The sequence below is a fragment of the Tauraco erythrolophus genome, chromosome 1 (genome assembly GCF_009769465.1).
Source record: "Tauraco erythrolophus isolate bTauEry1 chromosome 1, bTauEry1.pri, whole genome shotgun sequence".
NCBI lineage: Eukaryota > Metazoa > Chordata > Aves > Musophagiformes > Musophagidae > Tauraco > Tauraco erythrolophus.
Genome location: NC_141465.1, coordinates 2,980,722 through 3,008,114, shown reverse-complemented (window position 1 = coordinate 3,008,114; position 27,393 = coordinate 2,980,722).

Below are 27,393 nucleotides of genomic sequence, written 5' to 3'. Positions count from 1 at the left end.
AGGTCCAGCTGATGGTCCAGCTACTAGGCTGTGGGCAGCTGAACAGGAGCTGTTTCTTGCTCAGGGCTTTGGCAATGCCTGGCAAATTGCAGACCGTTCTTGGTTGGTTCCCAGACATTATTCTTTAATAATCATCCACTGAAATTCCTCTGATAGAAACGAATGAGCTTAGATTTCTCTACTTCTGCTGCAAGGGCACCGTTCAGCATACACAGAGAGGTGCCCCTGATAGGTGCAATGGAGCACAAATTCTGTGCACGCACATGCACGGAGTTAAGGAGTTCACCCCTGTTTATTGGTGGAGCTGCTGCTTGAAGCTGGAATGAGGTGGTATGTCACCATGCCACTTTTTTATTGTGGAGATAACTATGCTTTCACTTTTTGGAGAAAACAGCTCTGTTCAGAGAGCTCTGATGATCTCAGCAAGTGCTGCCACTACTGCTGGGTTTCTGCAAGCACCTGCTGATTTAGGAGCTGTTGCTTCTCTGGAAAGCACGGTATAACCCATCAGCTGGTTGGCCCCATCTTGCTTCTGTGACTCGCCTTCTGCATCACGGCTCCCAGTGAGCTCAGCAGGAGCAGGGATGCCTGATGGGCAAGTCGGTAGAAAGTTGTCTCCTGGCCAGCAGCAACTGCTTTATCAGAGCAACTCGTGATGTGGGCACAGCTGGGGATGTGCTGCAGCTCCCTGCACCTTTTGAGACCACATAGTGCTCCCTCATGATTTACTAGCCTGATGCAGTCATGGAGAGGCAAGAACGTGTAGTTCTCCCTCAACCCGTGTCCCCTGCTCTCTCAACCTGTGTCCCCTGTGCTTTCTTACTGGGGTGCTGCCACTTGTATGCATGTGTGTTGAGTCTTCTTCCACTTTCCCTTTGAAGTTCTGCGCCATAGGACCAATCTGTCACATGAATGTGGATCTGATGTGAGGTGATGCAGAGATCCGTTTTCACATCCAGAATGGGAATATGCACACTTACAGAAACACTGTGCCGTCATCATTGTCCTCTCTGGTTTGAGTCCTGGACGAGCAAGCCCAGACAGAGCTGCAAGGTAGGAGCTGGTGATGCTGCTAGATAGTCAGAGTGCAGCATTTTAAATTCCTTTTAGCATGTAGAGATCTGATAGGGAATCTTTTGGGAAGAATAAGAAGGTGTGTTTCCCTAGTTCTTTTATCACCCCTACAGTCACTTGTAGAAGTTTTAGAATCATAGAATCATAGAATGGTTAGGGCTGGAAGGGACCTTCAAAGGTCATCTAGTCCAACCCCCCTGCAAGGAACAGGGATATCTCCAACTAGATCAGGTTGCTCAGGGCCTCGGCCAACCTGGCCTTGAACGTCTCCAGGGATGGAGCATCCACCACCTCTCTGGGCAACCTGTTCCAGTGTTCTACCACTCTCATAGTAAAAAATTTTTTCCTAATATCCAACCTGAACCTACCTCCCTCTATTTTAAAACCATTACCCCTTGTCCTATCATAACTGGCCCTCCTGAACAGCCTCTCCCCATCTTTCCTGTAGGCCCCCTTGAGGTACTGGAAGACTGCTATAAGGTCACCCCGGAGCCTCCTCTTCTCCAGGCTGAACAGCCCCAACTCTTTCAGCCTGTCCTCATAGGAAAGGTGCTCCAGCCCTCTTATCATCTTCGTGGCCCTCCTCTGGACCCTCTCCAACTGGTCCATGTCCTTCTTATGTTGGGGACTCCAGAACTGGACGCAGTACTCCAAGTGAGGTCTCACGAGGGCAGAGTAGAGGGGGAGAATCACCTCCCTCGACCTGCTGGCCACGCTCCTCTTGATGCAGCCCAGGACGCGGTTGGCCTTCTGGGCCGCAAGAGCACATTGCCGGCTCATATTGAGCTTCTCGTCCACCAGTACTCCCAAGTCCTTCTCCTCAGGGCTGCTCTCGATCCAATCACCACCCAGTCTGTATTTATGCCTGGGATTGCCACGACCCAGATGTAGGACCTTGCATTTGGCCTGGTTAAACTTCATGAGGTTGGTACGGGCCCACCTCTCCAGCCTGTCAAGGTCCCTCTGGATGGCATCCCTCCCTTCCAGCGTGTCGACGGCACCACACAGCTTGGTGTCATCGGCGAACTTGCTGAGGGTGCACTCCATGCCACTGTCCACGTCACCGACAAAGATGTTGAAGAGGGCCGGGCCCAACACAGACCCCTGAGGGACGCCACTTGTGACCGGTCTCCACTTGGACATTGAGCCGTTGACCACTACTCTCTGAGTGCGGCCATTGAGCCAATTCCTTATCCACCGAGTGGTCCATCCATCAAACCCATGACTCTCTAATTTAGAGAGAAGAATGTCGTGTGGGACAGTGTCAAAAGCTTTGCACAAGTCCAGGTAGATGACATCCATTGGTCGACCCTTGTCCACCGATGCTGTCACCCCATCGTAAAAGGCCACCAAGTTGGTCAGGCACGATCTGCCTTTGGTGAAGCCATGTTGGCTGTCACCCACCACCTCCTTGTTCTCCATGTGCCTTAGCATGGTTCCCAGGAGAATCTGCTCCATGACCTTGCCAGGCACAGAGGTGAGGCTGACCGGTCTGTAGTTGCCCGGGTCCTCCTTGTTCCCCTTTTTAAAAATGGGGGTTATGTTCCCTCTCTTCCAGTCATCTGGGACCTCGCCAGACCGCCACGACTTCTCGAATACAATAGCCAGTGGCTTGGCAACTTCATCCGCCAGTTCCTTCAGGACCCGCGGATGGATCTCATCAGGTCCCATGGACTTGTGCACCTTCAAGTTCCTCAGATGTTCTCGAACCTGGTCTTCAAGTACAGTGGGCGGTGGTTCATCCTCACAGTCCCTGCTAGTTCTTTCCACAGCTTGGGTGGTAAGACAAGAGGCTTTACCATTGAAGACTGAGGCAAAAAATTCATTGAGTACCTCAGCCTTCTCTATGTCCCGGGTAACCAGAGCACCAGTATCCTTCCGGAGGGGGCCTACATTCTCTTTGGACTTCCTTTTGTCCCCTACATACCTATAGAAGCATTTCTTGTTGCTTTTTATATCCCTTGCCAAATTCAATTCCTTCAGGGCTTTAGCCTTCCTCACTTGATCCCTGGTCACTCTTACAGCTTCTCTGTATTCCTCCCAGGCTATCTGTCTCCGCTTCCACCCTCTGTAGGCTAACCTCTTCATTTTCAGTTGGTCCAGGAGCTCCTTGCTCATCCACGCCGGCCTCCTGGTCTTTTTGCCCGACTTGTTCTTCGTCGGGATGCACCTCTGCTGAGCTTGGAGAAGGTGCTCCTTGAATGTGGACCAACTTTCCTGGGCCCCTTGTCCCTCCAGGGCCACCTCCCACGGCACTTTGCCCATCAGGTGCTTCAAGAGGCCGAAGTCCGCCTTCTTGAAGTCTAGGGTACAGAGCTTGCTGAATGGTTTCCTTGCTGCCCCATGGATCTTGAACTCCACTGTGTCGTGGTCACTGCAGCCAAGGCTATCCTTAAGTTTCACATTGCCCACCAGTCCCTCCCTGTTGGTGAGCACAAGGTCAAGCATGGCACCCCTCCTTGTCGGCTCCTCTATCATCTGCAGGAGGAAGTTGTCATCCACGCATTCCAGGAACCTCCTGGACTGCCTGTGCCCTGCCGTATTGTCTCTCCAACAGATGTCAGGGTGGTTGAAGTCCCCCATGAGGACCAGGGCTTGTGACCGCGAGGCTGCTCCTATCTGGCTATAAAGCGCCTCATCTGCTCTGTCCTCCTGGCCAGGTGGCCTGTAACAGACTCCTACCGTAACATCCCCTATCCGTCCCCGTCCTCTAATCTTGACCCATAAGCTCTCTGTCAGCTCCTCCTCCGACCCCAGGTGAAGCTCCACGCACTCCAGCCGGTTGCTGACGTAGAGAGCAACACCCCCTCCTCGTCTCCCCTTCCTGTCCTTTCTAAAAAGCTTATACCCCTCCATGTTGACACTCCAGTCATAGGAGTCATCCCACCACGTCTCCGTGATGCCAATAAGGTCGTAGCCCTGCTCATGTACACGCATCTCCAGCTCATCCTGTTTATTTCCCATGCTGCGTGCGTTGGTGTACATACACTTTAGCTGGGCTCCTGACAAAGCCGACTCGCTGGCTGGAGTGACAGGGGTTCTCTTGGGTGGCAGCATAAGTTCATTTGAACATACCTGTGATCCTTCCTCAGCCTCTGGACCCTCGGTGCTGGCACTGGCGCCATGCTGACAGCAGTAGGCTGAACTGTGCTCCCCCTCCCCCAGCAATACTAGTTTAAAGCTCTATGCACAAGTCTGGCAAGCCTTTGTCCAAGCACCTTCTTCCCTTTCTCGGTTAGGTGCACGCCATCTGCCCCTAGCAACCCAGGCTTCTCAAAAGTTACCCCATGGTCAAAATACCCAAAGCCCTGGCTGTAGCACCAGTCCCTGAGCCATGAGTTAACCTGCCAGATACGTTTGGCCCTTGCAGGTCCCTGCCCCTCGACTGGAAGCACTGATGAGAACACTATCTGTGCCCCAGAGTCCTTGACTGCTGCACCCAGGGCCCTGAAGTCCCTTTTGATGTTTTTCAGATTGCTGACAGCTGTATCATTGGTACCCACATGAAACACCAGTAGTGGGTAATAGTTTTTTTTATTCATATCTTGAAAGTTCTCATACGTTAGCATTAAAAAAAAAAAGGGTGTTGGTCTTTGGTCTACCAATACCAAGCACGAGTGAGTTCCGCATGTTAGTAAGTAGGAACACTATGACGTACAAATGCAATTAACACAACTACGTTGAGTGCTTTCCCATTCCTCTATTTTGGGTCACTGAACAGCAGCATGTGATTCACAGTTGAGGTGCTACAGGTATTCCTGGTTTTGAAACGGCAAAGATCAAATAGTGTGTCCCCAGTGGCTTAGCAATAGAAAGGGACAGCATTCCCTTCTCAGGCATCAGGGTATTTAAGGCTGCTCCCCCGTTATGCACTTAGAGTCAGAAATAGATCTCTGTGTGTGTTGTCTTCTCCTCGGCTCTTCCCCCCTTCCCTCTTTATAGCTCTAATAGCTTCAATGGGTTTTGAATATCCCATGACCAAACCTCTGCAGATAGCATGGAGAATCGCTTTCCATGCCTGAGATGCTGGCTTTCGGAGAGCAAGTTGATGCATTGTGCAGAGTGAGAAAATGGACCAAACTAAAACTAACCTGGGAATATCAGCAGACTCTGGTGTTTTTGTGAGGAGGGCAAGTGGTAGCCTTGATTAGTTACCCTACTGGGTTTTAAACTGGTTTGTGAATTAAGAATTTACTGGGAACTAACTCTATGTCCTGGGCTTTGTGCGCATCAAAGTACAAGCTAGGCCAGCTTCAGGATTACTGGTGTGCTGAATAAATTGTGTTGCAGTGGCTGCAAGTGGGCACATAGAATCACAGAATGGTTAAGGTTGGAAGGGACCGCAAAGATCATTCAGTTCCAACCCCCCTGCTATGGGCAGGGACACCCTCCACTACACCAGGTTGCCCAAAGCCTCATCCAATCTGGCCTTGAACACTTCCAGGCATCCACAACTTCTCTAGGCAACCTGTTCCAGAAATAATCCTAAATTGTTAGGAGCAGCAACAGCAAAACACAGCAATGAGAAGAGGCAGGACTTTGGAGTGGGATTGAATGACATCCACTCTGTGAATTCTGGCTGCCGTGTTCATGCACACGCACGCACGTGACTCACAGCTGAAGAACTTGTAGCTCTGCCTGGCGAGTGATGCAGCACACACGTGCTCCTCGTGTCTCTCCAGGGAGCCTTTCCAGCATTACAGCTTCTGCAGGCCCAGCAGGGTCCTCGCTGACACCGTTACTGTGCTTTGTGGTAGGTTGGCACTGGGAGAGCATCCCGGAGATCCCACAGGGGACCGCCTGGATGGATTAGCAAAGCTTTTTCCCACAGATTGCCTTGCTACAGACCCAGTCTGCATCCATGACAGGTTTACTCTACTATCAAACCCGTAAGAGACTTGCATGAGCACTTAGACTATAAATCTGCTCCTTTAATACGTTTAGTCCTCAGCTAGTCATTTCTCTCCCGTGATGTTTCTCATCTCTTTTTTTCACTTCTCTGCTTCAAAGTTGCCATTAGGCCTGACTTTTTTTTTTTTCCACCTTCTCATTTCTTTTCTTCTCCCTGTTTTTCTCCTATGCTGACAGACTTGCCTGAGCAGTTTGATTACCATGCTGGGGTTCTGGTCCTGCCATAAGGTGGACGTGTTGGCTTTCCTTTCCTCCTTACCTCCCACCTCATTTTAAGATGCTTGTGCAGGCACAAAAGGGAACACCAGGACTAGATGGAAGCATTTTAAACCTATTTATAGTCTAGCGTTGCTAGAGCCCTCTTCTCTTTTCCCTTTCAGGAGTGAAATATGTATCCATTTCTTTTTTCTAGGGGCTTGTCATATTTTGCATCTTTCTGAGCTCCTACAAGCAAGGTGAGATGCCCTCACGCTGGCCTGTGGGGAGCAAGGGAAGGAGGGCCAGATTAATGGTTGCAGACCAGGGAGGTGTTATGGAGAATCCTCCACAGTTCAAACACAAGAGATGCTGGCACTTTTATGTTTCTAACAGTTTGTAGTGGTTTTTTTCCTAGGCCATACTGATGGGTTTGGAGTCCTAGAGAAAATATTTCAACCCAGTGACTTCTTAACTCTTCCACCTCTTCAAAAGACTCTGGGGATATGATTTCACAGTCCATCTAACCCCTAGGCATCTGGAGGTCTACCTAGGCCAGAAATGTCTTGCTTCCTACGGTTTGCACATTGAATCCATCTGAATAAGGGAGTTACATTGCTGTATCCATCACATGCATGCATCTCTGTGTGCGTACACGTGGCCACCCATGGGCTCACTCGCAGGTACCAGAATTACCTGATCCTAATGGGGGCCATAGAGATAAGGTGAAGACCAAAGCGGGTCACCTGTGCGCACCGGTGGAGCTGATGTGGTCAGGGCAGAGAGGGGAGGTGACAGCCACATGCCATCAATGACGACGGAGCAGCTCTCATCGAAACCAGAGCTCTGCCAGGGCTAGGTCAGCCTGAGCCCGTCGGAGAATCCCTGCTGCACTGTGAACCTCTCTTCTCGGTGCAGGGCACTGCGTAAAGCCACCGTCTGTCCTAATGCAATGTGTGTTTTTAACAGCATCAGTATCCACGTTGTAGTGATTTTTCATTTAATCCCCTTGGCATGGCTTGCTAGTTGCTGTTTTGCTTTCAGATGACATAGCAAAGGGAAATTTCCTCCATGTTCTCCGTTGCTGGCCCTGATTTGGATCCGACATTCATACCATTCGGAAAGGAATGAGGGAGGGAGTCGTTTTCCAGTTTTGCTGCTGCTCTTTTTTGTAAGAGGCAGGCGCTGGGGGATTGCCATACCTGGATCACTGTGTTCAGGAGTGAGTTACTGGTCTAATAACACAGTCTTTGGCATTGGCCAGAGGAAGCTATTTCAGTAAAGCAGAGAATGGCAGTCATTGTACGCAGGGAAAACAGTAAATTGCAGCATTGCTTGGAGAAAGAGCAGGGAGACCTCCAGGCTGAACCGGCAGAGTAGCATTTTGCAGGAGCTGCTGTTTTTTAGCAGCAGGTCTCAGCTTTTGACTTAACGGGCCACAGGGCAGATTGTACACAGAAGAAATTGAATTTGGGATCATGGAGCCTGACTCAGTGAGCATGTCCTTTCTGGGCTCCAAAGACCTGCTTTGCAAGTGTTAGTTTCTCTCTCATGGAATATCCTGTATCTCTTTCCCTGTAACCTTTGGGAAACAAAAATAAACGTTACGTACGTCGCACAAGGAGTTCAAGAAAAAAAAAAGTGTCATCTTTATATGAGCCGAATGTCTTCACCCACATCAAAATGTCTTGGCTGCAAAGTCTAATATTTTTTGTCATTCAAGCTGGGCAAAACTGTGCCTCTGTCTTTCAGAACAAGATAAGGCTCTCATGTCTTGCCAGCTTGGCTAGATACATTGAGCAGATACACATGGTTTAAATTCTGCCTAAAGTCTCTCCATAGCTGGCTCTAGCCTTTCAGAAGTTCATATCCAGAAGTGATTAGCAAGAGCTCTCAGGTAGGATTGAGATTGTGCAAATTTGGCTCCCAGTCACTGAATTTTAGATCTCAAGACCAGTGCAGATCCGGGTCTAAATCTTCGCTATTCCTATGTACCCAGCCAAAGTAACTGGGAAAGGGAAGGTTAGAGTGAGAGGAAGAAACTGTTTCTGCTCCCAAGTTTTTCAAAAAGTTTGGAGAATAATCTGAAATCAAGGAGATACTAAAATATTGTTAACAGGGATAGCTCTTTTTTTTTCAATGTCTGAAAACCACATAGTGCCTGGTGATGAGTATCATAAATTCATTATATTCTACCTCTCAGATAGTCTTTCTCATTAGCAGATCCCAGGACTCAGCTGCAAAAGTAATGCCCACATCTGCAAACAGCTAAGCAGCCCATCTGTATTTGCAAGCTGGTATCTGCTGTTTCATCTCTGTTGCACAGCCTTGATATAGTTTCCATAGGTGGTTCCATGCCAGACTGCTGCAGCTGTGTCCAGAAGGTCCTGGGTTTCTGTATTCATAAGCTTCTCTTGGCCTGCATAGGCCATTTGCCTCATTTATCTTCCCTCCCCTTGTCCTGTTGGGTCTGCTTTTTGCTCTTTCTGCAGAAGCTGGGCCTGATGCTCTGTTTGCTGCAAGCAGTTCTCACTGCTCCTTAGCTGAAGCCCACCTTTGAGCAGAGCTCTGGCTTTGTAGGCAAGGTGAGTTTACAGTCCACTTCCTCGGGGACCCACGACGCTTAAAGCAAAGTTATACACAGCTGTAAAGATTCAGAAATCCCAGGAACTCTTTCCCTTTACTAGCAGTGGTACGTGCAGGGCATGGCAAAACAATACATGCCCCGCTACCTTTCCCTGCTGCCATCCAAGGACTCTGTGATCGTGTGCCCATCGCAGAAATTGTGCAGCCTTTCTGTTTTCACCTTCCTCTCCAAACGACCAAGGAAATACTCTTGCTTTTATAATGACTGGTTACCTCTGCAGCACGTCCCCACTGCTGCCTCACCAAGTCAGGCAGTCTGGTTCTTTCTTGCTTCTCACTTCCAGACGTAGTTTTGACATGGAAAATTGGCTTGCCCTAGGCAGCAGCCACTTGGTTTTCTTCTGTGCTCCGTCTGGGAGGATGCCATCAAAGTTTAACAGGCCTCTTTTGTTGTCGTTGTCACCTTCTGTGAATTTTAGCTCAACGTAGATGCAGAAAAACCCAAAACAGAAAATACGAAACAACCAGACAGAAGCAGAGAAGGAATCGGAGCCTCTCATTAAAACAAAGCATGATGTTTTCCACTAACACTCGAGCCCCCAGTATCAAACAGAGTTCATAAGCTTCACACAGACAAATTACCCAAATGGTTGCTGCAACTGGCATGTGTGCACCTCATCATCCACTGACGCAGGTACTACTTGATCTGGAATGCAAATATTGGTTGGCACTCCCAGAAAGGGGAAAGTGTGTGCACAGTGGGTGCAAATGCAAATAGCATCCCTTGGAGAAATGACCGTGAAGCTGCCTGTGGTCATGGAAACCACTTCTGTCTTCCCTCCCCTTCCAGCACGGTGGGACTGGAACAGTTTGTTCTCGCAGTAGCTGTCTTGTGCTCAGCCTGAGAGCTCCCGTGAAGCCGAATGTGGCCAGCCTTTGTGCTTCACCGGGCTTCCAGCAGCAGCCCACATACAGTTAACAGTCTTCCCCACACCCCACCAAAGCCCCTTCAAAGAGAAAATTAGATCAAAGTTTTATCAGTTCCCTGTGTTTGAGAGTAACACATGCCAGGATTAATAGTTCTCAATTTTTCAGAAATATTAAAATTTGCTCTCTATTGTCAGGACAATAAATCTTTTACCCTGCAAGTTCATCTTGCTCTGAGAACGACCGAGCGATTACTGACCCCAATTACGCAATTAAATCTTTGAAATAATACTGTTTGATATTAAACAATTACATTTCTCATATGAAAATATCGCCATTCTCTCACCAGCTAAGAGGGTATTAATAATGCATCCACACAGATTCTATTGTGTGTTAATAATGAATGTCTACAAAACCTTATAGGATGTTAATACTGCATGTACCCGCAAAGCTCCATAGGATGCTAATATACACCCACAAGGCCCTAGGAAATGCAAATAGTGAATCCGGAGCAAAGAAATGGTATTCCCTGTCCGTTCTAGTCTCCAATATCGAATTCTGCTCCAGGCAGCTGGACATCATAGGAAGACTTGAAGAAAGTTCAGATTTGAGCTGTAGGAGCAGCCAGATGCTCAGTTGATTTGAGGGAGAAGGGAGACAGCTGTGTTTGGCTTGTTGAGGTCCGAGATTTGTATGTGGTAACCATCAGAAGTTATGTCTGAGATCCACTTAGAACTGGGAGGTTTTGGCACTGACCTCAGTGGGATTTGGTTTGGAGAGCATGAAGATTTACAGGGGACACATGAGTAAAACATGGAAGATGTCGGTACGCTGAGCTAGAGAGTGGTATGAAACCCTCGATGTACCTGCAAAACACAGGTATGCCAGGCTATTGCTCTCCCTGGATGTAATAATTAAAAGCAGCAAAATTGCACTGAGAAAGGTGGAAAGCATCTGGAAGAACTTAGATACTGAGGTCTGAAATATATGAAGTCCTGAAAAATCGAAATAGGGATCTCATTGCTGGCAATAGCTAAAACCAGTCTGGACTGGGCTGTAGGAGAACACTGAAGGGAACGATATGGGCCTGGCTGCGCTAGTACGGGTCTAGGTGGCATAAATAATTATTTCTGCCTGTGTTATGTCGTGACTGCATGTGCTTACAAATCCTATTAAGAGTGAGTGCTGGTTAACAAGCATCCACTGAACTTTCACAAAAATACTAACTTTCCAGTTGCTCTGGGATGATGAAATACCTGAATCTTTGACTCTGAACTTGATGTAAATATAAGCAGCTCTGCAGCATGTTACTGGATGACAGTGATGCGTCTCTACAATTCCCTGCCAGAAGCTGATAATTCAAACCTACAAAGTGGAGGTTACTTGGTAATTATGGAAAGATGTCCTTTACTCTTTTACTCTTCACCCTGGATCTTGGGCACTGCAAGCCGAGAAGCTTCTCTCTTTAGTGCCAAACAATATTTTAAGTGGCATTCAAGGAAAATCCTGTACAAATTTGGTCTAGTCTTCCGAAGCAGGGAAGCTTTTCCTGTTGCCCCAGAGTGGGTTCTGGGGCTCAGAATTCCCATGAGTGAGCCTGACTGTATGGCGCTTGCTGTTCCTCAGGTTTTTCATGAGAGCACATGTTGGAGCAAGCATTGACTTGCTTGACAAGGTGTTTGGTCATGCCACTTGGCAGGCTCAGCAGTGACAGTGACTCTTTCTGGTTGGATGGTGCTCACCCCAGTACCCCATCCTTGGTGGGAGACTTCCAAGACAGGAAGGACGACGTAGTCAGTGTGCAGCTCTGTCTGCATGAGGGAGTGACTTAGGGAGAACATAACCCCTGATCAAGAGAGTTGGAAAAGCAAAACAAACCAGGAGAAAAGTCTCTAAACAGACCTTCAGACAGGTCCCTTAGGAACAGACTGGGGCACTGTGTAACAAAAGAACTATTTGCTTCAACTATAAAACACTCCTTTTGTGATCTCTTCTGTGTGTATTGACTGGCAGGAATGTTCATGGGAACAGTGAATTTTATGTAAATATTAGAGGCTATTTGCAGGAAGCAAAATTTGAACTCATAAAAAGTAGTATTCTCAATGGAAGCCCGATCCTAAAGGTTACTCAGAAAACAGAAACATACAATGGGATTTACTGTATATATTTAACCAAAGTATATCTAACCCAGCTCCGATTTTGAATATCGACTATCTGGGGACAGTTTGTGGACAAACAACGTGCTGAGGATTATTTACCGAGACAAGCCAGCAAATAATTGCAAATGACAAATAAATTGAGAAAATTACAAACTGCTTGTGGACAATTCATGAACAGAAGCGAGGCAAAATTAATCAGATAAATTATTCACAATGAATGAATCTCTCAGCTCTAATTAAAACTCTGTAGGGTATTAATAATACATGCCCAGAGAACCACAAACAGAATCGTATAAGCAAAAGGATCCATCTGTGTCTGCATCGCAGGCCTTCCCGTCCTGGAGCAGGGCGTTGCCGTTTCCAGCATTTCTCAGCATCTTTTGGAGTTTGAACGTTGATCCTGGTTGCAGCCGATAAAACCCCTCGTTGCGCACAGCAAAGCGTGTGGTCAGTGTGGTAGGTTTCTCCACGGATGCTTGTGGTGCATGGGATCCTTCCTTCCACCTTTATTTTCTTGCCGCTTTTCCAGCCCTAGGAGAATTCCTGGGGAATATGCAAAGTGTTGCCTGGGCTTATCTGAAGTTGTTGAGGCTTTTCTTTTGTAAGTGTTGAAAATGATTTATTTTTTTTTTCAAGATACAGGTACGAGCAAAGAGCAACGAGTTTAATCCCGAAAATGCTGACGAGTGGGAACCACGGTGGCTGCCCCAGCCTGGGGCTCCCCACAGCAGCTTTGCCAGTGTCCCTCCTCCTGCCCCACTGCCCTTTGTACCCCAGTTTGGGACCTCCTGCACAGAGGTCTGCCGTGACCCAGTGTATGCTGCCTGCTCAAGGGAAGCCTTACCCTAACCAGGAGTATTTTGGGGGCTCAGTCGCTGGGTGTAGCAGGGGTCCCTGCCAGGGACAACAAGCAGAAGGCTGGGCTGTGAGCTGGGCACCTGAACATCAGTCGTGCTGCATGTTTAAAAATTCCAGCAAAAGAAGGAAATTGGCTCTTTCCCCCTCCCCCAGCTGTATAATTTAGCTCTGCTTTTAATATAACCATGTCTTTGGACTCTCAGGAACTCCCCAAACCCATTCCCCCTACCCTGCTTCCCTGCCTGACAGACAAGACCTAGTCAATCAGAAAATTGTTTAATACTTTCCCTTTTATTCCCAAGAGATCTCCTGGCCTTCTGTGTTCCCATTCATCAGCCCCTTTTCTACCAGCTGCCCCCACCCCTCGTGTGTCTTTTATCTGCTTCAAACCAATCACTCTTCCCCTCTTCTTTTCTCACTTCACAAAAGGAATCAGAATTTAATAAGAGCAAGCTGCAAAATATCAGCATTAATCCCCTTGTCCTCATGGGGCTGGCACCATAAGTCCCTGGGTCCCCTTATCAGCACCAAACTGTATTTCACCAGCTACAACCCTTCTGATAGCATAAATACCTGCCACGCAGGTGTCTCCAGCTGACAAGATAACACGTTATCAATCATACATCCCCAATTTACGCAAAAAAGCCCATCTTCCTTCTGTTTATTTCGTCTCGTGGTGGATGGAGAGCCGGGGAAGGGAGGGGCTGAAAAATTAAATCTTTTCTGTTCCCGTACACTTGAAGAGCCAAATGACACATCTCCTGCCTAGGCAAAGCAAAGGCCTTTATCTCCTGTAATTCACTTATTAGTGGTTGTGCAGTGGTGTTGTTGCAGAAAAATGGGTAGGGAGTAATTGACTGTGGAATCCCATTAAGCTTTGTCATTATTCGCAGTCCCAGAGTGGGCACTGCAGACACACCTCCATCAAAATTACCTGCAGGAGGGAATGGTTGAGGGCTGCTTACACAGATGCAGAAGGCAAAAGATGCTCAGAGGATATCCTGCTCCTCACTGGCCACCTTAGGTGCCCCTTTTGCTCATACATGAGGGCAAGGACATGGCCTTGCCTCTGAGGGCTGGCTCAACCCTGAATCCTTCTCTGCAAGTGAGCAGTCAAGGGACACTTTCCAAGAGGAGATGTGTAGTGGAGTGAGGAGGGACAGATGGCTTTGGCAGTGGCAAGCTTTCACCTCAGGGTGATGGTAGCCTTTCACCTTGGGTTGATGGTAGCCCTTCACCTCAGGGTGATGGTAGCCTTTCACCTCAGGGTGATGGTAGCTCTTCATCTCAGAGTGATGGTAGCCTTTCACCGCAGGGTGATGGTAGCCTTTCATCTCAGGGTGATGGTAGCTGGCTAAGCCACAACCTGAGGAGGGTGCTGGTGTCCTTCAAGGAGGCATCTTTGGGAGCCACCTGTGATAGCAGCTTGCATTCCTCCTGCTAGCTTTCTTTACTTCATCGTACGGGGCAGAGTAGGACTGGGACTGATCTTAAGCGAAGGGGATGCAGCAGGGACGTAGAGGTGCATGTAGGCTCACGGGTTTTTCCACAGCTTTAGTTACATTATATGAACTCTGTAAGGTTAAACTGGTGCAGCCCCCCAGGTCTGTAAGAGTTATTGATATGAAGTGTAGTTTCCCCTGTTCAGTTCAAGGAATGAAGCTTTAATGGTAAAAAGACCCAATACAGGTCTAACAGTTGGTTTGGTTGAAACGTCTGGATGAGATTTCACTGAGTCAGATAGTCAGACTTGTAGAAAGTATTGAATTGACCAGCTTGACCTACACTCTGAAGTCTGATCTCAGTGGTAGCCATCCTGTACAGAGGACCAGTTTAAAAGTCCAAACCTTGCTAAAGAAAAAAAATTTTTAAAAATGGTACATCATAAGCAGAGGAATGGTGATGCAGTGCCATTTCCATTCCTGGGAGGTGGCATTTTCTCTGCTCCATAGCAGCTTCGGTTCACAGAGTGGCTGATGATGTGTGGGGAGGGAAATAAGCAGCAAGAGCAAATGACCTTAGAGGCAGCAAAGAGCCTGGTTTCCATTGCAAATGCCCTTATTAGGATGGAAAAAGGCAGGAACAAAAAAAAAAAAAAAGAAAAAAAAAAGGCAGAAAGTACAAGGCAGAAAAATGCCTAGAAAAGATGTCTTTTCAGCTGTTTCCACCCCAGTAACAGCTGCTCCTAAAAGGGGTTGTGGTTCCTTAAACATATATTTAACCCTATCCTCACAAGTGTTTTCTCTTCCTTAATAAAGGCAGGTTTTAAAACCAGCAGTGAATTCCAGTGAATCACAGCGCAGTATTTATCTCGGTCTCTAATCTGTACTTGATTTGTAATGTACTCGGAGCAGGGGCTGTATCTTTGGTCTTTGTCATACTCATTGTAGTGGATTTCTGTTCTGCAAATACAGCTCCCGTGTGCTGCCTCCACACAAAAAAAAATTAGTGATCGTAATAAATCACAATCAGATCTGATTCTGGGAAGACCGGTTGTGTGGGAGAGGAAAAGAACAGCGGTTGTTAAACCCAAATCATAGATGTTCCCGTACTCTCTTAAAGTCGTCGTCTCCTTTCACCGTCTGCCCTTGCTACTTATTAAAAAGTAAAATGACTCCTTTAGGATGAAGGCTGGTTCTGCTGGTGCTGAAGATGCCAGCCTTAAGCTCTGGGGACAGGTGTGGTACCTGCCATCACTCATAGAGCTCGGAAATCAAAATGCTTGTGCCTGTTATGTCAGTGCCTCACCCTGACAAAGGACTCACTTGACTGGTGGACTAGCTGTAATGAATTAGCTGGCTAAGCCAGTGTCCTGTTCCTCCCTCATCAAGGGTAATTAGCATTCTGCACCACCCCAGTCCCTCAAGCCTCAGGAGTCCCCACCTTTGAGCTGAGGTGCTAAGGGGAGATCAGCTCTATCTCCAGACCCTCCAATTTTCCGTGTTACAACTGATGTCACTTGCCAGACCTCTATCTCCTTTTCACCCTGGGGACCTCTCCATGAAGACACCTGTCTTGTTAGATCAGGACAGCTCCCTGTGGGGACATGGAGATGTATGGATCACGTCTACCGCAGTTTCCATCTCCAAACTATGACACGTCATCCATCAGCAACTTTCTGCTCTTGTGTCTCCTCGCTCAGTCATTAATGACCTTGATGGACACCTTCTGCTGTAAAAGCGTGTTGTATTGCTGGGTTTTTAGAGCACTGAAAAACATGCCTGTGATGCCATCAGAAACCTCCTGCTTCTTCTCCCACGCTGCAATTTTTGTTATATCCACAGCGAGAGAGAACATTAGCATGAATGAACATGATGGAGGGCTATAAAGTTTTTATTATCGCAATGGTAGGCAGTTCATCTTCCGAGTGGCAAACTAACTCCTTGGGAGGGAAGTGCTTTGGGAAGCACTCTCCAAGCAGTTTGGGGAGGAATCCCAGTGAGGACAAAAGAGAGGAAGGACAAGAGAATTTGTGTTGTTCATAAAAGCAGAATAAAGGCGGTTTGCCATAATCCAGCCTCAGCTACAGTCAGGTAGTGTGAAATGGTTGTCTTGAACTGGCCTGCCCTGGTATAATGGAGAACAATATTTAGCCTCTTATATGTGCTGGTTTCGGACTGGGTAATGTGATTAATAAAAAGCCGCTTGCACAGTACCCAGCCCAGCTGCCTTGGCATGTGTGCATGTTCTGGACTTGTGGATGAATAGCCTCTGAATGTGTAAGCACTTTTCTCGTATTTACTCCCCTTGCCCCTCCTCCCCCTTTAAAAAAGACAATTTCTGTGCATCTTTCCCTGGTCTCTTGGACTGTGACTTTCAGACAGGTTTGGATAAGTCTGTGTGGGTGTTGGGTTGTTTTGTCACTTATTACCAGGGCACTGCAGAGCTCTCTGAGTTTAAATTTATGTGTTCCGGCTTTTATTGCTGTGCCACTTGGCTCTTTTGAATTATCTCAGTCACCAAATGAATTTTATAGTCCATTGGGGGCTGTCCATGCTTGTTAAGGTGATATTTCCATCTCCAGTGCGCCGTGGAATCTCATCCGCCACGCAGCGATCGCTTCTACCCGCCAGCTGCCTATCGCTTCTTCAAGAAACATCTCTGCTCCTCAGAGATTCGTGCAGTTATGGGATGGGCTGGGGCGGGGAGCTTCTGTAAAAACGTCCAACTCACAGTGCACAACAGGACACAACTTCTGCTCAGGAAAGAGGTGAAATAGATGCTGTTGCAATGTTGGGTTGTGCTGGCTGTCAAGCTGGCTCTGCTTGCTGCAGAGAACCAGCCAGATATGGCTTTTGGGTTCTGTGCACCCTTGGGGCCCCACTTCAAGGGTTTCAAATGCATCTCCCGGTGAAGAGGGATTATCAAGCTGAGGAGGTGGCCCCGTGGTAGGTGACTACAGAAATGGCAGGGACCTGGGCATACGCAGGGCTGCAGGAACCACAGACTCCACTGAGACCTGGTGTTCTGCCAACAGCACCGAGCCCGTTCACCTGGCTAGGCAAAAGGATGTTTGACTCTCCGTAGGGTGTTTCTCACGGTGTGGGCTCTAAGGGTTCGCTCTAGTGAAGAGTCCATCTTTGTGCAGAGCTGCTTCCTATGCTTTTATGACAAGGGCACCGATACGGTGCTCTGTCGTGGTGCAGAGAGACACTCAGACCAGACCTGGACGTTTCTTGCTTTGTTGCTCTTCCTCCTGATCCACCCTATTGCTCTGCATTAAACTGAGCCCTCTTCCGCTTCCAGATGGGGTTCTTATTTTGCATTACTGAAGTTGTCAAAGTTTTGGAGGCATTTTGGTCAGAGTTCCCCGTGCCCTGCATCAGATCATATCGGCAGATCTGCATGGTGGCAGAGGTAGGAGAGGGAGTGAGGAATTTATCACCCTGCAGTGGTGAACACTCAGGACTTGATACGGTGCTGCAGTGTGAGGAGTAGTCCAAGGACAAATCTAACAGCTTGCACTGATAACAAAAGTCTCCCTCTCCACCTCTGGTTCTAGAAGTCCAGCATCATCTTCCCTCTTTCCCAGGAGACTTTACCTCTTCCCAATGTTCCTCCTAGGAGCCCTACAGACACGTTTGGAACTGCTGTTTAGATGTCGCGAAACAACCATCCCTGTCTTGGAAACTCTGACCTGTTTTGCTCGGGATTGCTACCAAAAAGCAATTTTATACCCTTTTTGCCCCTTTCTGGCTTGGCTGGTCAGCAGCCTGTGTACTTCTGCAGTCCCAGGAGCCTGCAGCTAGAGAGGCTGGCTGTTTTTCAGGCATTTTTATCCATCACATAGACAAGACACTGGTTGTTGTTTAGACAACTGGGGTTCTTACATTTTTTCCCCAGATCCTCTTAGCAGAGCTCCCTTAGGAATAAACCACTGGAAGATAACTCACCAGTTACTTTTTCCTGTGCAAGAGACTCCTGATGGTATTGCTCCATGAGTCTCTGCTGGACTTAATGTGATGTTGTTTCCTCTCTCCGCTCCTCCTTTGTAAACTACTAATCGATGATATATTGCAGCTGTTTCCACGATTCATTTTCTTAAGCCTGTCGTAAGGCTAATTAGTTTTCAGTTTAATTCTTGAATCTTGCAAATTACTATGTGTGGGCACTTTGCGGGATCCGGGTCCCAAATTTTCATTCTCCACTCTCATTAGCTGCGTTGGAATCTGTGTTAATCCCTCTCCAGCTCACTGTCTTCATACAGCAATTTAACTGCTTCATATTAACCTGCCGTACCTCTTCCTGCTGCTTTGCGCTGCGTTCCTACGTCACCCTCGTGGCAGCCGTTGTGTGTCTCCTACTGCGTGCAAATAAAAGCAAATTATAAACAAAATAAAACTTAAGAGCTATACATTTCCTCCTTTTCCTCCCTTTCTGTCCCTCCAAAAAGAAAAGATCCCTGTAAGGAGTTATCATGTCCATCATTTAACTAAACTGTACAAATCTAGAGGTTTTAATCTCCCCTCGTAAATCAGTCTCTCCAGGCCCTTATCTAGCTCAGCCATCTGGAAATTAAAAAATAAAACGGAGCTCACAATAGGAAGAAGTCTGAAATGTCTTTTTAGGGGAGGGAGAGGAACGGGAGGGATCGAGTGGTAGCAAATAATACTTGGCATTTTATAACCCCTTCCATCTAAGGATCTCAATGTGCTTTGCAAACGGGAGTGAATGAAGGGTCACCATGCCCCCCGTGAGGCTGGGAAGACTTGTCACAAATCCATGTCAGCCAGCACTTGTCTTTATGAAGCACGTGCAGCTGTTGGAATTGCTCAGCCACTGCAGGGATAGAAGTCATTTCTTCCTGCTGCAGGAAATTAGCTTCTACCTGTTTCAGTTGGAGGTGGAGAGGAGAGTTCCCATTAGAAGCAGAAGGTCTCCAAGAGAGATGAAAAATTCTGACCCCTTTTAATAAAGGTAACTGGATTAAATGCAAATGCGATATAAACGCTCTGTGATTTAGAGGCAGGCAAATTCAGACGTGGAAAGACGAAGTGGTATGTCCAGCATCACGCAGCAAACTAGAGACAGAGAATCTTCATCAGTTGCTTTGGCTGCAGAACAATCCTTTCTGCAAGTAGCAGCAAGTTTTCCTTACTTGTGGCCAGCAGCATGAAATTTGGGCTATACAGCTAGGGATTCGATTGAATGGCTTTATCAGAAACTCCAGATTTGCTTACAGGCATCAAGGGAACAGTCTTTCTCAGGAGATTTCCACTGCTTCCTGCTTTAAGGAAGATTGTTTTCAAGGAAGACGAGAGCAGCTGTCTTTCTGGTGGTATCTTGGCATTCCACACTGGGTGCCCTTAGCCCCGGGAAGGCACGCTGGCCTGCCCCGAGATGAGATAATAGAAGGTACCAGGTTTTTTTTCAGGTTTGGCTGAATTTCTGAATGTAGGCTTGCATTCGTTCTTCCCTTGCCCTTACTGCTTCAACTCATCCCCAATAATTATCTCTCAGATTCATCCTTTCCCTCCATCCTGATTCTCCTTAACTGCTTGTTCAGATTAGGAAACATTCTTTCAGTCTCTCTCTCTCTCATCCTCATTAAATCTTCTTTTTATTTTTTTCTTTATCTTCATCTCCTCCTTCCTAGACTGTCACTAAATTAAAAAAGGGGGAGGAAAAAAAGTGAAGAAAAGCTCTTTAATGTGTTTAAAAAAATCTCTTTGAAAATGATACCGTCGGTGTCGCTTCTCTCTGTGTCTCTCTTGCTGTATGCATTTATTTATTTATTTTTGCAGACTACACTAAAAATTGGCTTATTGATAAAAGCCATGGTGACTGCTGTTTGCTGATGATTAAGTGCAAAGAAGAGGCTTTTCCCTGTTAAGATGGGTAAATATGCAAAAGATGTTATTTAAATTGAAGGGACAGGCTGAGAATGTGCATTCCTCCTCCCTCCAACACCCCATGTCACAGGCACAGATGTCCAGGAAAAAGACTGGACTAGAAACCAAAGATAAAAGCAAGCTTTGCCCACAAATGTGCACTTAACCCCAGGCACTGATTCCAGAAACTGCTGATGTCTCCAGGCCCTTGAGAAATGTTCTGGTTGCTAGCAGACTGCAAATTGCAGCATCTCAACCCTCTTGGCTTCCATTAGTCAGCCCTAGATGGGAAACGGTACAGAAGAGCAGCTTCTTACCCAAAGGGAACAGGGATGGGATGTGCTCTTTCAAAAAGAAAAACAGTAGCACTTTGCTGGTTTCAAATACGTGAGGATCCAGACCAAAACATCTCCTCAAAACACCTTCAAGTTTTGGAAATTTGTCATCTGAATCCATGTGCTGGTAAATGTTAAAGTTGGAAAAGACCACTAACTCATCTTGGCTCTGATCTCAAAGTGTGACCATGGTATGAGCACGTGTGTCCGCGCTGTCGTTGCTGTAGCCATCTCACGTACGAAGAGGAACGAAACTGCAGCAGCCTGGGCTTCTGTGTTGGCTACGTGACTATCCAGAGCTGTGTGTCTTTAGCAAGTAAAACTCAATGCCCTTGTGGCGTCAAAGTTGTTGTCAAACAGGACAACCAGGTTGAAGGTAGCTCGCTGCAGTCACACTTCTGGTATTGGTAATGGGGTTGGTAACTCCTGGTAGTGGAGATCCAGACCATCTGTGCAATCCAGTTCAGCTGGCTGCCTGGGCACTGACATAAAAGAGCTGGGTTTGACGGCCGCGTGTATAATCACAGGAACGTTGGTTGGAGGGGACCACTCGTTGGGCCTCCAGTCTCCAGTCCAAGCTCCTGCCTGAAACCAGACAGCTCCCGGGAGCCACTGTGTCAAGATCAAAAGGGCTACATCTCAGTGGGTTCTTTTCCTCTTCTCCCAACTTTCCCTGCCTCGTGGCTGCTGCTGCCTCCTTGCCACTCTGCCAACACCAGGGCAGGCTTGGCTGCCTATCCAAATGTTGGTTCCAGAGGCACACGAGGTGGCATGTTGCAGAGCCAGTGTGAATCCAGATAAGCTTTTATCCACTGAGGGCTTTTCTGTTCACCTGTAACATGCTTGTGACTAACGAGTGGAACCTGCCATTGGGGACCACTGCTGCAGAAGGCAAGAAACAGGTCCAATGCACCATGTAGTGGGGTTTTCTCTCCCTCTGTGTAAAGACCCTATTGTGGAAGGCATGCGGGCTACTGAGAGCAAGAAGAGAGTCTCTGGATAGTTAGGAAGCATGATAACCTCTTATTCTTCCAGTCAGTCCATCATCCTCCCCATCTACCTGGCTGGAGAGTCCGTGTCACAAATGAAAGGATACATTCATCATGACTTTCCTGCTGGAATACCTGGCACAGGCCCAGGAGGATTCCAGGGGAGTGGAATCATCTCCTGTCCAACATGTGCTTGAACAGGGAAAAAAAGTGATGAAGTAGAAAAAAGGAAAGAAAAAAACTACAAATTGGTAAAATCAAGAACTCAAACAGAAAAAGCAAAGTAGGACAAAGATGTGAAGATAGATGACAGGAAGAGGAAAGTCAGCACAAATCCTCCTCAAGAGGTGGATCGAATCTTGGAACGGTGGTTTGCGTTTTTCCCCCAACTGGCAACCTGTAAGGAAGCAGCTGAGTGAACCTGTAACACCCTGAATAAATTTAGCTGTGTTTAATCCCTGATGTGGTTTGTACTGGAAGACACCACGTAATAATACAAACTTGCATTGCTGCGCAGATCCAAGGAACTCTGTGGTCCTTTTTAGTTTGCCTTTCAGAGTGACTAAGGCTGGGTTCTCCAACAACAGCAGCAACAAAATGTTGCTGAGAATCCAGAGAAGGTGTAAATGGAGCAGGGAAGGAGGGTTTTTACCAGACCTGTAGCCTGATTTGTGCGGGCAGTATTTTGCTTGGAGACAGAAACTGGCCTTACCTCTGTGGTGATGCCAAACAAAGCCCAGAGCATATCCATCTGCAGTTTGAGCTGTATCCTTAGGAAGTTGCCTTTGGCTTTCCCATTTCTGTGTGATTCTGCCTTTTAGCTGCCCTTTGCTTCCTTGGTACGTAAGTGAGGGCGATACCCTGTGCCTTGGTGTCTGGAGTGGCCACTCCTCAAAACACCCAGGAGGCTCCGTGATAACATGCATCCTAAAAATAGGGACCCCTTTAATGTCTTCTGTCTCAGGGACGCTGCAGGTGCTTGCCAGGCCATTCTCTGTGGTCTTCTTCAGTGTTTATTCACTAATTATTATCCACCGCTGCCATAAAGCACTTTGGTTTTGATGACTTGTGTAAGTGGTGTATTTATTCCCAGGCAAGGTTTGAGAGTGAGAACAAATCCAGTTTATTCTGATAAAGTGAAAATTAAAACGGTGGGCTGCACTACTGGAAACAAGAGTTCTGCAAACCGAGACAGTGAAATGCACTGTCAGTTATCTGTGTGACTCTTGCTTCCCTCCCAGCTCTTGCTTAAGGAGCTGTCTCCCAGAGAGAGGAACCATGGAGTGAAGGGGCCTTTTCAAAGTGGCTCCTAAAAAAAAAAAAATCTTTCTATTAGATATAAAGAAGAAATTTTTTACACTGAGGGTGGTGAGGCACTGGAACAGGTTGCCCAGAGAAGTTGTGGCTGCCCCATCCCTGGAAGTGTTCAAGGTCAGGTTGGATGAGGCTTTGGGCAACCTGGTGTAGTAGAAGGTGTCCCTGCCCATGGCAGGGGGTTGGAACTGGATGACCTTTGAGGTCCCTTCCAACCCTAACCATTCTGATTCTAACCCCACTGTTCTTACTAGTTTTTTACCTAGACAAGGAGAGTGTACACTAATATAGTTCTTTCCCTTCCTGATACACTGTTCAGAGGATTTCTCTTTGGAGCATCCTCTTCAGGGTTTGGTGACTCCCTGTAAGAAAGGCAAATGAATCATTCTCAGGTTTGCATCTCCAGCGCAAATATCAGGCCCTTCACTTTCTTTAGTGCAGGTTGGGAAGGTGGAGTCCTCTAGGGCTCACAGAGGTCCAAGCAGAGCTGTCGAACAGTAAGATGGTGGGATGATCACTGTTGGGCTGGAGGGTAAACAGCAGTCCTCATATAGGGGGACATGATGCCCCTGTGCCATCACCCAGTAGAGAGGGACACCAGGAAGGATCCCTGTTGGGTTGCTCACAAAGTCATTCCATAAAAGAGGTTAAAAAAAGATATTATTAAGAAGGCAGAGCCTCCTTGAAGGAGCACTATGTTTTTCTAGATGGCTGGAGGCTGCTTCTGTTCCTGACTCTGCTGCCTGGCTTTTTGGCAGGTCGCTCCTCTTTATACCCTTTTGCTGTCTTGCATGTTCAGGTGAGAGAGTCTGGTCCCCCAGGTACTTGCACAGCACCCAGCACTCTGGGGTCTCACCACCAGTGGGGCCTGCAAGCCTGAAAACCAAAAAATAACCAATTTTGCTAGGGAGAAGTTCAGATCACAGTGTTGTGAGCAAGGGAGGTTTCCAAGCTTCATCAGACCTGGAATGTGATCAATTAAACATGGAAAAATGTTTAATTAAACTAACATGAAAAAGCCTGAAAGGGTCACGAAAACCGAAGGCGATGATGCTGGTTCCCCATGGCATATGGCAGAGCAGCCGCTCTCCCCTTGCTACAAATGCAAGACTGTCACTTCAGAGGGACATGGAGCCCTTTCATTCCTCTGGCTGTCAGAGGGACCATCCTGGGAGCCGCCATCCCCACCGCCACATGAACAGGAGAAGGGGCCACCTACTGTAGAGGACTTGATTTCACCGGGGGTAAAGCAAATAGAGAAGAGTTACTAATTTTTCCACTGTTGGAGCCTGGCCACTTGGCAGAGGATGGCACTGTGAAGGGCCTGGCCGTGGGAGGAGAGGTGTAGAGCATCGCCTTGGAGGCCCCTCTGCTACGTGCCACTGGGATTGAAGCACTTTATTCTTTTATCAAAGAAAATTCGTATTGGACATCTAAACTTCTTTAAAAACAGCGAAGTCTTGGTGTTCGCTATCTCCGTATCCGTTTGTCTGTGTTGCAGCCATCAGCTGGAGGGACTGGGAGCACTCTGGACTGTTGGAAAGGATGAGCGATTGAGTAAAAGCTTCTTTGGGTCTCTTAAAGGATCGTGATGAGCCCTCTCCCATGGGAAGACATTATGAAAGCTAGCTTGAGCGTTGAGTTAGGGAGCTTGGTGACTATGATGATTCACCTCCTTGGCTTAGAAAGCCCTGCTGTCCATTTGCCTGCCGTGGCTCCCTCAGTTCCAGTGGCATCATTTGGTATTCCTTTTTACGTACAGGTAACGCGCTCAGTTACGCATCCACGCAGAAGGCACAATCTCAAACTGAAAAGGCCTTGGGCTTGCAGAGCACTGTGGGAGGACCAGGAGGGTGACCAAGTGTTGGTGGCTCCATTTCACTAGTGCAGGGGGGAGATTTTTAAAGGGTCACCTGTGTCACTGGGAGTTTGGTGTTCAAGTATCACAGAGTTCCAGGGTGGGTTTTTTTAACACATGGATCTTTTGGTCTATTTTGGTCTTATTTGGTCTAGCTGTATGGGAAGATGAAGGGAGAGGCTCTGGTAGAGCAGACTTAGGAGTTGATCCCACACACTAGAGGAGGCAGGGCAAGGGGCAGTGGGACATGACTGAATGGGAAGCGTGGGGAAAGCTCAAGTGTGGTTGAGAGGAAAGGAGGAGGCTGAGGAGGTGAGGTCTAGCTGGTGAAAAGGACAGACAGGCTGAAATTGCTGTAGGTTTTTGAAAGTGAGAAGAAGAAATTGAAACCAAATCCAGTGAACACGTCAGAACCAAAGGAGGGATGAAGCAGGATAGATGTGCTATGATGGGATTTCAGGGCGCGGGAAGAGAATGCTAATGGCTATATTGTGTATGCTTTGCGTGTCGGAGAAGCTGGGGAGAAGTCGCACTGCACAGAAGTGAGCAGTAACGAGCGGCCAGGCATGTCTCCCAGCTGTCAGGACAAAAAAGAAGGGCTTGGGTGCTGGCTCTGTTGCTGAGCTGTCTTTATCCCAAGGGACCTCAATCTGAAAGCCTCTCCTTGGGAGGTTTGTTATCTCCTCTGTCTTCCCTGCAGTCTCTCTCTCTGCAGGCAGTAGCAGCCCCCAAACTCCAGAGACCAGGCTGCGTTGTGGTGGCCTCCTCCTCCTTTTCAGACCTACCAACTCCCTAAAGGCCTTTCTGCAGCCTGGGAGGAAATTAGTCTGCTGAAAAGAAAGGGCATAATCACTGTAAAAACTATTCCAATGAAGATGTTTAATTGCAAAGGAGGAAAAGCTATTTGTAAGTTAAATGAATCACCCTGTTTACAATGCAGAAGAGTAAGGAATGATCTGAGAGGGCCCTGGCATTTTGGCAGTCTGAGGCACAGGAGATGCAGCTGAGTGTATCAGAGTAGTAGTGGCTTTTAGAGCAATAGCAAGGCCATTAGCTTTGCTTTCCCTATACTTCCTTAGGCATCTTCTTGCTTTTAAATACCAAAGCATGTCCTGTTTTCCGACTGCCTCTTCAGCCCGTGCTCTGTGCTGGGCAGCACACGTGCTGTGGGGTCGTGCCAGGGTGGGAGTCAGCCGGGCAAGGGCCGATTGCTGCAGCCACAGCAGTGACCACCTACCACCTGAATCACATTAACTAATTAGCACCTGCTCCCACCCTAACGAGATGGGTGGGGGAGCACCTCCCGCTGGGGCTTTTCTGCCTGGGCCCAGGGCAATGACATTTTGGTTGGTCGGTCTGTCTGTCTGTCTCTGCACGTTGCATAAGATATCAGAGGTGCAGCAGAGGCTGGAGCACTCCTCAGCAGTCAGGGGGTTGCAGCTGCTTGTGCTGTGCATATATTTATAGCACAGCCTCCAGGCCTTCCTCTGAATTGCTGTTGATGTGTGAAGGATGAGTGTGGTGAGAGACTTCCAACAAGTGGTGAGGAGGAGGTGGAATCCATGAAGCAGCTACACTTGGTAAGATATTGGCAGCAGTAGCTCTCTACCTGCTTGCTTAACTATTAAATAGCATATCTGTGCTCCCATAGGATGTTCTGCAATAATAATTAATAGTGATTACATAGTGATAATACAATGGTTATGCTAATAGTTCTATCAGCCTGTGTGTAAAGAGAGATGAGCCAGTACTATAAACATACTGGTAACTGGGGAGAGCAGTCTGCATGGTAAGAGTATCACATATAGTAAATATGCTGATATTGCTTATAATAAACAGTATAGCTCCTTACCTACTATAATTGAACTTTGTAGTTTCCCCACAATTAACTTTCAATGTTTTAATCCTGCTCTTCTGTTCCCCTCCTCTGTCCCCCTCTGCCCCCAGCTGCCTAGAGATGCTTCAAGATTCATTGCTTCTAAGTGAAGCAAGAAACTGTGCTGGGCTGAGTGGGTGCCCATTAGCATCCATACTAAACCTCCTAGCAGAGCCCTTGGCATCTGTGACAGACAGGTGCTCAGGACAGCTACAAAATCAGGGCTCCAAAGGCTTTGCCTGGATCCCCACTTCCACGAGTATTCCATTTCCTTGCACTGTGGCACACTGAAATACTGAGGAAGGTGGCTGAGGAGAAGGATGAAACCTTCTGAGCTGGCTCAGTTAGGTTATGGTGTTGGTTTAGTCAAAGTGCCTCGTCACTCCATGCGTGCAGGCTTAGGGATTCACAACAGCTGTGCAAGGAAGCCCAGCCCCCTCTGAGCAACCCAAGTGAGCACAGAGATGCAGTGGCAAACCCTGATGGGTGCTGCAAACTAGTGGCTTCAGGGAGAAATTTAGAGCTGCTTGCTGGTTTTGAGGGGCTTAGTCCTCAGGTGCTGATGCTCTCTTAGGGTGCCGACAACTGAGTATGAAAGAAGGAAACTTGAAGGATAGTGATATTGTAAACTGAAAAAAAAAAAAAAAAGTGGAGGAGGTAGGGGTTAATGGAAGGAAGATCTCCCATAGCTGCACTAAGCAGGTAACCAGTTACAGCTGGGATGAAGGGCTGCTGCCAGGAAGAGTAAAGCAGTTGTTGGGGAGGCTAGTTGCTATTTCAAGACTCTCCTCCTCAGCAGAAACCTAGGAAGGAGACAATTAGATTCAGAAATCATATGAGGAGGGATCTGTGCTGGCTGGGGAGCAGCTTGTAACTCATGGATTTCAATGTATAGAGGACATGGAGGTTTGCTCAGGCCCAGGTGATTATGCTCTGCAGAAGAGGACACAGCATGTGGTAAGCTGACCGATAGTCCGGGT